This window comes from Cyprinus carpio, chromosome A15 (assembly GCF_018340385.1).
Source record: "Cyprinus carpio isolate SPL01 chromosome A15, ASM1834038v1, whole genome shotgun sequence".
Taxonomy (NCBI): domain Eukaryota; kingdom Metazoa; phylum Chordata; class Actinopteri; order Cypriniformes; family Cyprinidae; genus Cyprinus; species Cyprinus carpio.
This window is the reverse complement of record NC_056586.1, coordinates 25,021,713-25,033,148: the sequence shown is the minus strand read 5'-3', so window position 1 is coordinate 25,033,148 and position 11,436 is coordinate 25,021,713. Positions and strand designations below refer to the sequence as shown.

The 11,436-nt window shown below is 36.8% G+C and overlaps 1 protein-coding gene across 2 annotated transcripts in view; it reads left to right on the top strand.

Annotated features, from left to right (window-relative positions):
• The first annotated feature begins 2,470 nt into the window (after positions 1-2,470).
• slc8a2b (solute carrier family 8 member 2b) overlaps positions 2,471-11,436 on the top strand; it is a 79,926-nt gene continuing 70,960 nt past the window's right edge. For both annotated transcript variants that reach the window (XM_042771794.1, XM_042771795.1), the window contains exon 1: positions 2,471-2,677. The gene's annotated coding sequence lies outside the window, so the exon portion shown is untranslated. The remainder of the gene's footprint in view (positions 2,678-11,436) is intronic.

The following is an 11,436-nucleotide window of genomic DNA, read 5'->3' as shown; positions in this document are numbered from 1 at the left end:
AGAACACGTATCTGATTGGCTGTAAGTCAGTGGGTTTGGCAGTTATCCTATCAAATCACTACTAAGTTGTTGCGTTTTCTCGTTTCCTCATTTTGGTATTTTTATGATTCTCTGAAGAAACAAATCTGTCGCTGCAATCGTAGCCTAATAATGTTTTTCAGCACATTAACCTGAACTAATGTTTATTTTACATCTGTGGGACTTAAAGTTAAACATGAAAAAGACACTTCATCAAACAATGTTTTATATATAGGCCTATATATATACATTACCGTTCAAAAGTGTGGGATCAGTAAGACTTGCAATGTTTTTTAAAGAAGTCTCTTCTGCTCATCAAGGCTGCATTTATTTGATCAAAAAAGCAAAAAAAAAAAAAAAAAAAAAAATTGATGTAATTTTGCAAAATGTTATTAGAATATAAAATAATGGTTTCTATTTAAATATCCTTTAAAATACAATTTATATCTGTGATGCCAAGCTGAATTTCGAGCATCATGACTCCAGTATAAAAGTGTCACATGATTCTTCAGAAATCATTCTAATATGCTGATTTATTATTAGAATTATCAATGTTGGCAACAGTTGTACTGCCAAATATTTTTTTGGAAACTGCGATACTTTTTTCAGGATTCTTTGATGAATAAAAAGAACAGTATTTATTCAAAATAGAAATCTTTTCTAACAATATAAATATTTTCTATCACTTCTTATCAATTTAACACATCCTTGCTGAATTAAAGTTTTAATTTCTTTCAAAAAAAGAAAGAATAAAAATTTACTGACCCCCAAACTTTTGAATGGTAGTGTATATTGTTAAAAAAGATTTCTATTTTAAATAAATGCTGTTCTTTTTTTTTACTTTTTATTCATCAAAGAATCCTGAAAAAAGTATCACAGCTTCCAAAAATATTTGGCTGTTGCCAACATTGATAATTCTAATAATAAATCAGCATATTAGAATGATTTCTGAAGGATCTTGTGACACTTTTATACTGGAGTCATGATGCTGGAAATTCAGCTTTGCATCACAGATATAAATTATATTTTAAAGTATATATAAATAGAAACCATTATTTTATATTCTAATAACATTTTGCAAGATTACAGTTTTTTTTTTTTTTTTTTTTTTTTTGCATTTTTGATCAAATAAATGCAGCTTTGATGAGCAGAAGAGACTTTTTTAAAAAACATTACAAGTCTTACTGTATGTGTATATGTGTGTGTGTGTGTGTGTGTGTGTGTGTGTGTTTGTATACATACATATATGTAGATTATCACATGAAATAAAGATTTGAGATAATTCATTTATAATGTCTGATGCTGTGCATGTTAGAGACTGTGTGTGATGGCAATCTACCCAATAAATTATTGACTTTATAAAATACAAAACAATATAAAATAAAAAGGAATAATGTTTCCGAACAAAAGCCTTTCTGGTTTTGTAAAGACACAATACATCTCATGATTAATAACATTTCTGATCTGACTTGTGAACTATCACTGTTCCACATTATAGTTTCCATCTTAACAAAATAGAGACCATTTTGGAAAGAAAAATCCATATACGTATTTCGACAAAACAAACTATGCACGAAATACATGTTTTTGTACATCACTAGACTGCAAGTTCTCATTATAACCAGCAGAGGGCGTTATTGATTTATCAAATAATTTAACAGGCTTTTGCACAATATGAAATAAAAATGAATGTCTGTGCTAAATGATTAAACATCAGTTGTAAATGCTTTTTCAATTCCATTTCAGTTAGAGCAACTTGAAGGAACACCCCAAAATGTTGAGCCAATGACTCCCCCTCATGCCATGCGACATTTCATTCTTCTGCAGAACACAAAATAATATTTTGAAGAACACTGGACCACACTGACACTGTATGATGCATTTCTTCAAAATATTGTCTTCTGTGTCCAACATAAGAAAGAAATGCATTCAGGTTTGGAACATAAATGACGCGTGCAACTGTACAGTAGCAACTGTGAAATGAAATACCATTTTCTTTATCTACTATATCTTGTATAAGTTGTATCATTTATAACAGTTGTATCATTTGTATCAAGTTGTATCATTTATAACAGTCTAAAGCTTTTAGCTACTTTCAGTAAAAGTTGTTCAGAATCCTTAACCAGAATCAAGAAAGCAGATATCAGAATTTCTTTTTAATTTTCATTATTGAATATACAGTTAGATAATTATCTCTAATATCATAATATTTCATAATGTTACATTTCAGAGGGTTGTATGAGTGCTTGAGGATTAGATAGACAGCCAGATAGATAGATGGATAGATGGATGTGTGGGGAGTTGGATGGATGGATAGATAGATGGATGGATGGTTGGATAGATTGTAAACTTTGCCACATGTCAGTTGAGTTCATTATTTTCCTTCATGTCTGTCACCTTTCAGATGAAACAATGCGCGCTCTCGTGTTTAGTTGCTTGCGCGTTCGCGTAACACCCTCCCCACCCAGGACGCGCCAGGCTGCGTGGAGTGAGCGCTCGAGAGTGTTTCCACTGCACGAGAGAGTGAAATACAGCAGTCAAACTGCAGCTAGAGACACATATCAGCACAAGCTGAGCAGTTTTTCAGTGAATTGCCCAGCAGCAACATGCGCTTCACCGCCACGCCTGCCTTGAACATCACAGCAAACTAGGACACAAGGTAAGACAACAAATCAAACTGATTTGAACAAACTGTTTAATCACGCACAACGTGAAATACGGCTTCATTTGAGATGCGTTTTCATGCTTCAGCTCTCAGTGTGATGATGCTTTCTTCTGTTTGAGATTGAAAAGTAAACGAGCACGAGTCAAAGAGCAGGTGCAAACTGGAATAACATGAAGCCTTCAATTTATTTTGCTTTCAAATGTCAGAACATGTTCTTCAATGGTCATTTTGATGCAGAGAACATGCAAAATGATTATTTTTTTTTTTATTTCTTAAAGTATTGTTAGTACATGTCTGTGCGCAGATTCTCATAGTTGCGTTTGGTCATGATGTAGGGATGTACCCTGCGTTTATACAGGACTTTAGGATATATATGTGCATGTCTATAACCATATGAATGCTGCAGAACTGTTACAGTTATTTTTTAGGTTGTGGCTTGCATATCTATGCTCATGTGGGCTTCCCTTTGGTGTCTGTGGCCACATGTTTTGTGTCTTTTTGTCAGAGTGTTCGCTTTAAATGAAAGCAGTTCGCACAGGGGTTGATTTAATCTTTTAGCTTCCGTGATCTGTCCTCAATCCATCACAAAGCCCGTTATTATAACGTATTTTGATGGCTGTAAATGCTTTTGTTACATAAACGGCACTCTTACTGTGTGACCTCATATCAAAATTGTTTTATTTGTTGAATCTGATGTTAATGAGGCAGTGTGGTGGATAGATGTTTAAACGGTCATAATGTCAGCGATGTGATAACGGGCACTTTATTGCTCGGGACCTGACGGGGATGCACCGTGCAGGCGGGGTTTGCTCGGTTTTTCTGCAGATGGGGGTTTCCTTCTCCTCCCCTCCCATTTAAAAGATGCATTCATGATTTGTTCAGTGTGGAATACCAGCCTACTATATGCCTCCTTTTTTAATACCATGCATAAAAGGGCAGCATTACCTGACAGACATGAATGTATTCTGCATTATGAGAAATCACACCTGACTCTGTGACAGAACGGGACTCTATCTAGCTGCGAGAGCCAGCCAATGAGAAGCGCTCTCTACCTGTTAATCATTTTTTTCGTTGGTTTCTGCTGACATCAGGTTGGCTGATGTGTGAGAGTGCGTGCAGCGAGGTCAGCGAAATTGCAGGGCCATTAAAAATGTGAAATAAACTTCAGTATGCAATGCTAAAAAATTTGAAGCAGTGGAATGACACAGCTGTGTTGCTTTTTGTGTACAACTTTTGACAGTCTGAATTATGACCCTAGCACACGCACATGTCTATCTGACGTCTGCATTTACATCTGCAAGACGTGTTTGCTCATCTGCAATTCGTCAATAGGACGTTTCCTATCAGATGTCGAATATATGTTTAGAAAATTACTTTAAGATGTATATTATTTAGATGTAAGTAAAACTGCATTCTGTCAGATGTCTGTACACAGCAGATGCTTTCCAGATGAAGCGATCTTTAACAGACATCTTGCAGACGTACCTGTGCTATTTGGGGACAGACAGACAGACCGAGTCCAAAAAGAGAAAAATCCAAGTTGATATTAGACCTAGTTCATTAATCATATAATGGGACATAATGGGACCAGGATTGTGGAACATCCCAGTTTACCTGAATTCACCCTACTGTTTGCCAGATTTAATAATTTAGGAATTTTATGCATATTGCAGTATTTAAGGCTTCCAAAGACCGTGGCAAACTTGGAAACATCTGTGATTTTTCAAGCCTGGAAAGTTTAATGGGAAATTGTAATTATTAATGGCAATTTTTATATAGCAAATATACAAAACCCAATTCCAAAAAAAGTTGGGACACTGTACAAATTGTGAGTAAAAAAGGAATGAAATAATTTACAAATTTCATAAACTTATATTTTATTCACAATAGAATATAGATAACATATCAAATGTTGAGAGTGAGACATTTTGAAATGTCATACCAAATATTGGCTCACTTTGGATTTCATGAGAGCTACACATTCCAAAAAAGTTGGGACAGGTAGCAATAAGAGGCCGGAAAAGTTAAATGTACATATAAGGAACAGCTGGAGGACCAATTTGCAACTTATTAGGTCAATTGGCAAGAAGTCAAGATGGGCAGAGGATCACCAATTCCCCCAATGCTGCGGTGAAAAATAGTGGAACAATATCAGAAAGGAGTTTGAAGTTATTATCATCTACAGTGAATTATATCATCCAAAGATTCAGAGAATCTGGAGCAATCTCTGTGCGTAAGGGTCAAGGCCGGAAAACCATACTGGATCCCTGTGATCTTCGGGCCCTTAGACGGCACTGCATCACATACAGGAATGCTACTGTAATGGAAATCACAACATGGGCTCAGGGATACTTCCAGAAAACATTGTCGGTGAACACAATCCACCGTGCCATTCGCTGTTGCCAGCTAAACCTCTATAGATCAAAAAAGAAGCCATATCTATACATGATCCAGAAGCGCAGGCGTTTGCTCTGGGCCAAGGCTCATTTAAAATGGACTGTGGTAAAGTAGAAAACTGTTCTGTGGTCAGACGAATCATAATTTGAAGTTCTTTTTGGAAAACTGGGATGCCATGTCATCCGGACTAAAGAGGACAAGGACAACCCAAGTTGTTATCAGCGCTCAGTTCAGAAGCCTGCATCTCTGATGGTATGGGGTTGCATGAGTGCGTGTGGCATGGGCAGTTTACACATCTGGAAAGGCACCATCAATGCTGAAAGGTATATCCAAGTTCTAGAACAACATATTCTCCCATCCAGACGTCGTCTCTTTCAGGGCGGACCTTGCATTTTCCAACATGACAATGCCAGACCACATACTGCATCAATTACAACATCATGGCTGCGTAGAAGAAGGATCCGGGTACGGAAATGGCCAGCCTGCAGTCCAGATCTTTCACCAACAGAAAACATTTGGCGCATCATAAAGAGGAAGATGCGACAAAGAAGACCTAAGACAGTTGAGCTACTAGAAGCCTGTATTAGACAAGAATGGGACAAACTTCCTATTCCTAAACTTGAGCAACTTGTCTCCTCAGTGCCCAGACGTTTGCAGGCTGTTCTAAAAAGAAGAGGGGATGCCACACAGTGGTAAACATGGCCTTGTCCCAACTTTTTTGAGATGTGTTGATGCCATGAAATTTAAAATCGACTTATTTTTCCCTTAAAATGATACATTTTCTCAGTTTAAACATTTGATATGTCATCTATGTTGTATTCTGAATAAAATATTGAAATTTGAAACTTCCACATCATTGCATTCTGATTTTATTCACAATTTGTACAGTGTCCCAACTTTTTTGGAGTCGGGTTTGTACATTTTTCTAGTTATTCTTAATTACATTAGGCCCATTTAATTTTCACCAGCTAGAAAATGCCCTCAAGCCATATAAATCAATTAGTGAAAAGGGATGAAAACCATGATACTTTCATTATTTGTTATAATATACTAAACATAGCCACAAATTCTTCTAATTAATCTACAGCTTGTCATGCATATGCGCCTGCTTGCATCTTGATTTATAGATTAATATGACAGAGTCATGAGGCATGGAGGGAAATCTTGAGGCATCTCTAGAGTCATTATGCAATCACTCTAATGCTTCAGAAAACATGCAAGCATGCAAAGACAGTATGTTAGGAGAAGGGCTTAGGGCAAGCCAAGAGCTTCTCCTCTATGTCCCTCCGGTATGTCCCTCATCTACATCAGTGTTCTTATCATATTCACTCATCAAGTCATCCTCATTTTGAGAATGGAGCAGCCTTTCCTCTCCTCTGATTTCTTCATTCTCTTGTTTTCCTACTTGACTGGACTATTGCAAATAAAATTGTCCCAGGACTGTGAGGCGAGATGTGGGACTGTAATGGCTGGCTGCTAGTTAATGCTCTGAGTGTGCGTTCAGCATTGAGACGTGAGTGAGAGATTAAATCAGTAACTGCTGCAGTGTTCACACAAACACACACACCGAGGAATTCCTCTTCTGCATGCTCTGAGTGTGTGTGTGTGTGTGTGTGTGTGTCAAGAACATACCCTGCCCTGAAGAAATTCCTACTGAATGAAAGCAAAGCGAATGCTTTAGTGTAAAATTTCAAACTCCACTGCCCTAATGAACGTACAAATAATTGTTCTAATAATTTTAACATTTTAAGAAATTATCCATCCATCCATCCATCGCTCTATTGTTCTAACACTCTGTCTATCATTCTATCGCTCTATCATTGTAACTATCATTCTGTTGTTCTGTCATTCTTTATAATTCATTTGTAATGTAGTTTTGTTTATTAATTGCATTAATGCAAAAAATATGGATAGTTCACTAAAAATGGGGTGAGACTTACTTTGAAATAGTTTTCTCAAATTTTGACAAATTTAACAAATGTTTACAAATAAATGACAAGTAACATTGAATTAAATGTGACATTTTTAAATAAAAAGACTAAAACAGTATTTTCTTGTAAAATGTACTCCAATAATATTTGTTTTAATTACAGCTGTAACCTATTTTTTTTTTACAGTCTAGGAAAGCTCTTGAATTTCGATCTATTTTTAAATCCTTCCACCATGTTTTCTCTGCCTGTTTTAAACTCTTTAGATATTTATGAACACTAAATTGTCAGATTACAGCTGCCTTAGAATATAAAATTATGTAGAGCTGGAAGGAAGCCTGTGAAATCTCTGTTTCTATACTTTACCACAATATCCCGTCCCGTTACCTTATTACCTGGCATGTGCTTGGTCATTTTGTGCAGCACCAAAATGAAGAACAGGAACAGACTCACAGCCTGCTGGGACGGCAGGCACTATACACACTCATACATATGCATGTGTACAGTCAGCCAGGACCCTGCTGTGCCCACCCACTCGCTCTCATTGGCCACCAGCCCGTCACTGTGGGAGCAGGTGTCGTGCAGTTGGCAGATTCATCTGTCGTCATGACGGGGGCTCCTCTCTCTCTTCTTCTGAGATCATTGTGTCCCCCTTCCACTCCTCACATCTCTTAACCAAACTCAACAGATTTGCTGGTTCAGGGAAGATGGAAGCATCCGGAAGACTAATAATCCAGAGCAGTGACCTGCGAAATTAGAGGCCAGATCCTGAACAAAACTTGCTGATAAACATGTTTAACTTTGACAGAACGGATGCTGCTTCAGGCCAGAGGATGCCAGCAAGGTTCTTTTGAGATTAGTGATTCAGATTTGGGCCGGACTCCCACAGGATGCAAGATTACTGCATTAACACCAGTTGGTTTAGATTCCGGTAAAGTGAAATTAGTATTGCGTTTAGTGGGTGGGCACAATCCTGTGTGTTTGTGTATGGATGAGGTTTTGCTGCGGTTGTTCTGTGTCATGTCGAGGAGAGCTGTGCTGTTATAAGTGATCTGATTTAAGGGAAAGAAAGGCCAATAGATTAGCAAGAAATGGTAAGAGGGCCATATTTAGAGCTGGGCATGGACTCTTCTGAATTAGGCCAATAAGCAACCACCAAGCAACTGCAGAGCAAACTATTTGAAATCAGGGTTGCCAGGTCTGCGAGTCAAAACTAGCCCAATTGCTATTCACAACTAGTCCAATATTAGCCCAATTTAATTTTATTCTGTGATTTTCCTCTCTTTCAAATTTGTACCTGGGGCTTGGCTGAGATGGACTTGATTACACTGTTTGAAACACCTATCAATGTTATATCTATCTTTCTCCCATTCTTTCTGTCCATCCATGCATGTTTTGTTCTATCAATCCTCCATTCATCTGTCAGTCTGTCTATCTATCTGTCTATCGTTCTGTCCATCCATTCGTCTATCTGTCTGTCCATCACTCCATACATCATCCTATTTATTGTTCTGTCAATTATGTCTGTCGTTCCATCCATCCATTAGTTTTATCTATCCATCAAATCATTCCATCCATCCATCCTTTGTTCTGTTTATCTGTCCATCCATCATTGTATCATTCTGTCATTATGGCTGCTTTTCCATCCATCCATCCATCCATCCATCCATCCATCCATCCATCCATCCTTTGTTCTATCATCCATCCATCCATCATATTTATTATTGTCTTTATGTCTGTCATTCCATCTATCTATCCAACCTTTGTTCTATCTATTTGTCCATGCATCCATCCATCCATCATTCTATGTATTATTCTATCAATATGTCTGTCATTCCATCCATCCATCCATCCATCCATCCATCCATCCATCCATGATTTTGTCATTATTTCTATTGTTCCATCCATCCATCCTTTGTTCTATCTATCTGTCATCCATCCATCATTCTGTGTATCATTCTGTCATCATCCATCCAATCATCCTTGTCATTATGTCTGTCATTCTATCTATCCATCCATCCCTGTAAAATATAAACAAATATATATGTATAAAAAAATAAATAGTATATTAAACTACTGTAGGATGCTATTTTAAAAAAAGATAAGGTAAGTTAAATCGGTAACTGCATTGCATGTTTTATTCAGTGTGTAGGTTCCAACTGTCATATCATAAATTAAATTACATTTTGCATTTTCATTTTTGTGTAAAATTACTTTAATCACCCATCATAATCAACACCATGGCAACTGTATAAAAAAACCATGTGGAGCACTTGACATCATGACGGTGGGTTTGCATCTTTTCATATCAAATATATCTTAGGATACAGCAAATAAAACTGTTTAATCAAAAGAAGTCAATGGGAAGTCTCATCATGATATAAAGCACACGCTGCAGGGGTCATCTTGACATTGTACAGTGTGATTATTTCTCTCTCTCATTCTCACTCTCACATTAAATAAAGCCTGTAGGCTTTCATATGGTCACTATGACAGAGCAAGGTATGGTGTGGTTATTTATCTGCATGCCACACATGTTTTCTCTCTTGTTTTGTTCTCTCCTCACCGAGAGTAATGCATGCAGCGCTTCTGTTGTGTTGTGAAGCTCTCTGCACAGTTAACCCTTTACAGCCCATCAGACTGACGGCAGTCAAAGACCATGATCTATCTCTCTTCTGCCTTCTTGCTCTCTCTCTCCTCTCTATTTTTGTGTGATGGAGTGAGGTAAATGTAGAAAAGGAAAAGGAGGGGAGGAGAAAGTAAGAAAGTACACGGTTATGGATACATTAGCCTTGGTCGCTCCAGTCAGACTGACTGTGATGGAGAAATGACGCGTTCATTCACCTTGAGGTTGTCTTGAGAGAACCTCATGCTTGAGCTTCATGCTGTTTCTCTCTCTCTCACTCTCTTGGGTGGAAGAATGTGACTCTTTTAGCTCAGCACAAATGCAGAATGTAGCTGTATGTTTTTCTGATGATGTGAATAATGAAAAGTGTCAAATGGAAGTTTTATGCAACAATAAATAAACCTCATAATCCAATAATTGAATCTAGCTACTTAAATGTATTAAATGTATTGTTCAATATAATGTAACTTCTGTAATGTATATTTATCTGTTTACTTAACTTCTTATTTATTTAGGAGTGAGAATTTACAAAAAAAAAAAAAAAAAAAAACACTGATGCAAAAATATGTTACTTTAAACTATACCATTCTTGGGGTCAGTACAATATATTTTTTTCAAATTATTTTCAACAAGGATGCATTAAATTGATCAAAAGTGATGGGTTAATATTAAGTAAATATTAATTAGATTAGATTAATTCGATTGTTAATAGTAATAAATTATTTTTCAAGTAAATACCATTCTTTTGAAGGTTATATTCATCAGCAATCCTGAGAAATAATCACATTTTCACAAAAATAACAAGCAGCACAACATTTGCAGCACATTGATAATAATCAGAAATGTATCTTGAGCATCAGATCAGCATATTAGAATGATTTCTGAAGGATCATGTGACACTGAAGACTGGAGAAATTCAGCTTTTAATATACAGTATATTCAAATAGAAAACTGTTATTTTAAAGTGTAATAATATTTGATTTTTCTGTATTTTTTTATTTATTGGTAAATAATATTGGTATTATTATTATTATTTTTTGGTATTTCAAAAAGTAACAATGTAAGTTACTTTCATTAGTGTAATGCAACAATGTAACAAAATATTTTTTAAATTAACACTCCGCTGAAAAAGGCACCATGTAGCCTTAGAGATGAATGAATTATTATTCCATCATTCCAGCTGTGATTCATGCATCATATCCCAAACTTTCACCTCCAGAGTTTGAGCACAATCACCTACAGAGCAGATATAAACCGGCATGTACCTGAAAAGTCAGAATAACCGACCAACCGCAGAACAGTGAGGTAGCAGCATTTGTGATTGTGATGGAGACATGTCTCACACTCCGGTGGAGTGTAAAGGCCACACTGAGATGGGAAGAGTTAGCTGTTCCAACCACAGATCTTTCATTTACTTTGGCTCTGTAACAGCAGACTCAGTGAGGTGTGTTGACAGGTAAAGAGAGAGAGAGGAGAAGGAGAACGACACTGCAATCCAGTGAAGAAAAATGGAGAATAGAAAATGGGTTATTATAGGACTAAAGGCCATGTCAGACAGAGGAAGTGCAGGTGAGGGACACAGAGCAGAGAGATGCCGCTTTCTCCAGAGACAAAGCCCAAGACACGGCCTGCTCTCTCTCTCTCTCTCTCTTTCTCTATCAAGGTTATGACCTCATATTGCGGCTGAACTGTATTTGTGTCAGAAAGACAGACAAAGTCACTGGCGTGTGTTTTAAAAGTAGAAATGAATATAACTCCATGACATTTGTGTGTGTTTGTTCAATTTATGATAGAACATGATA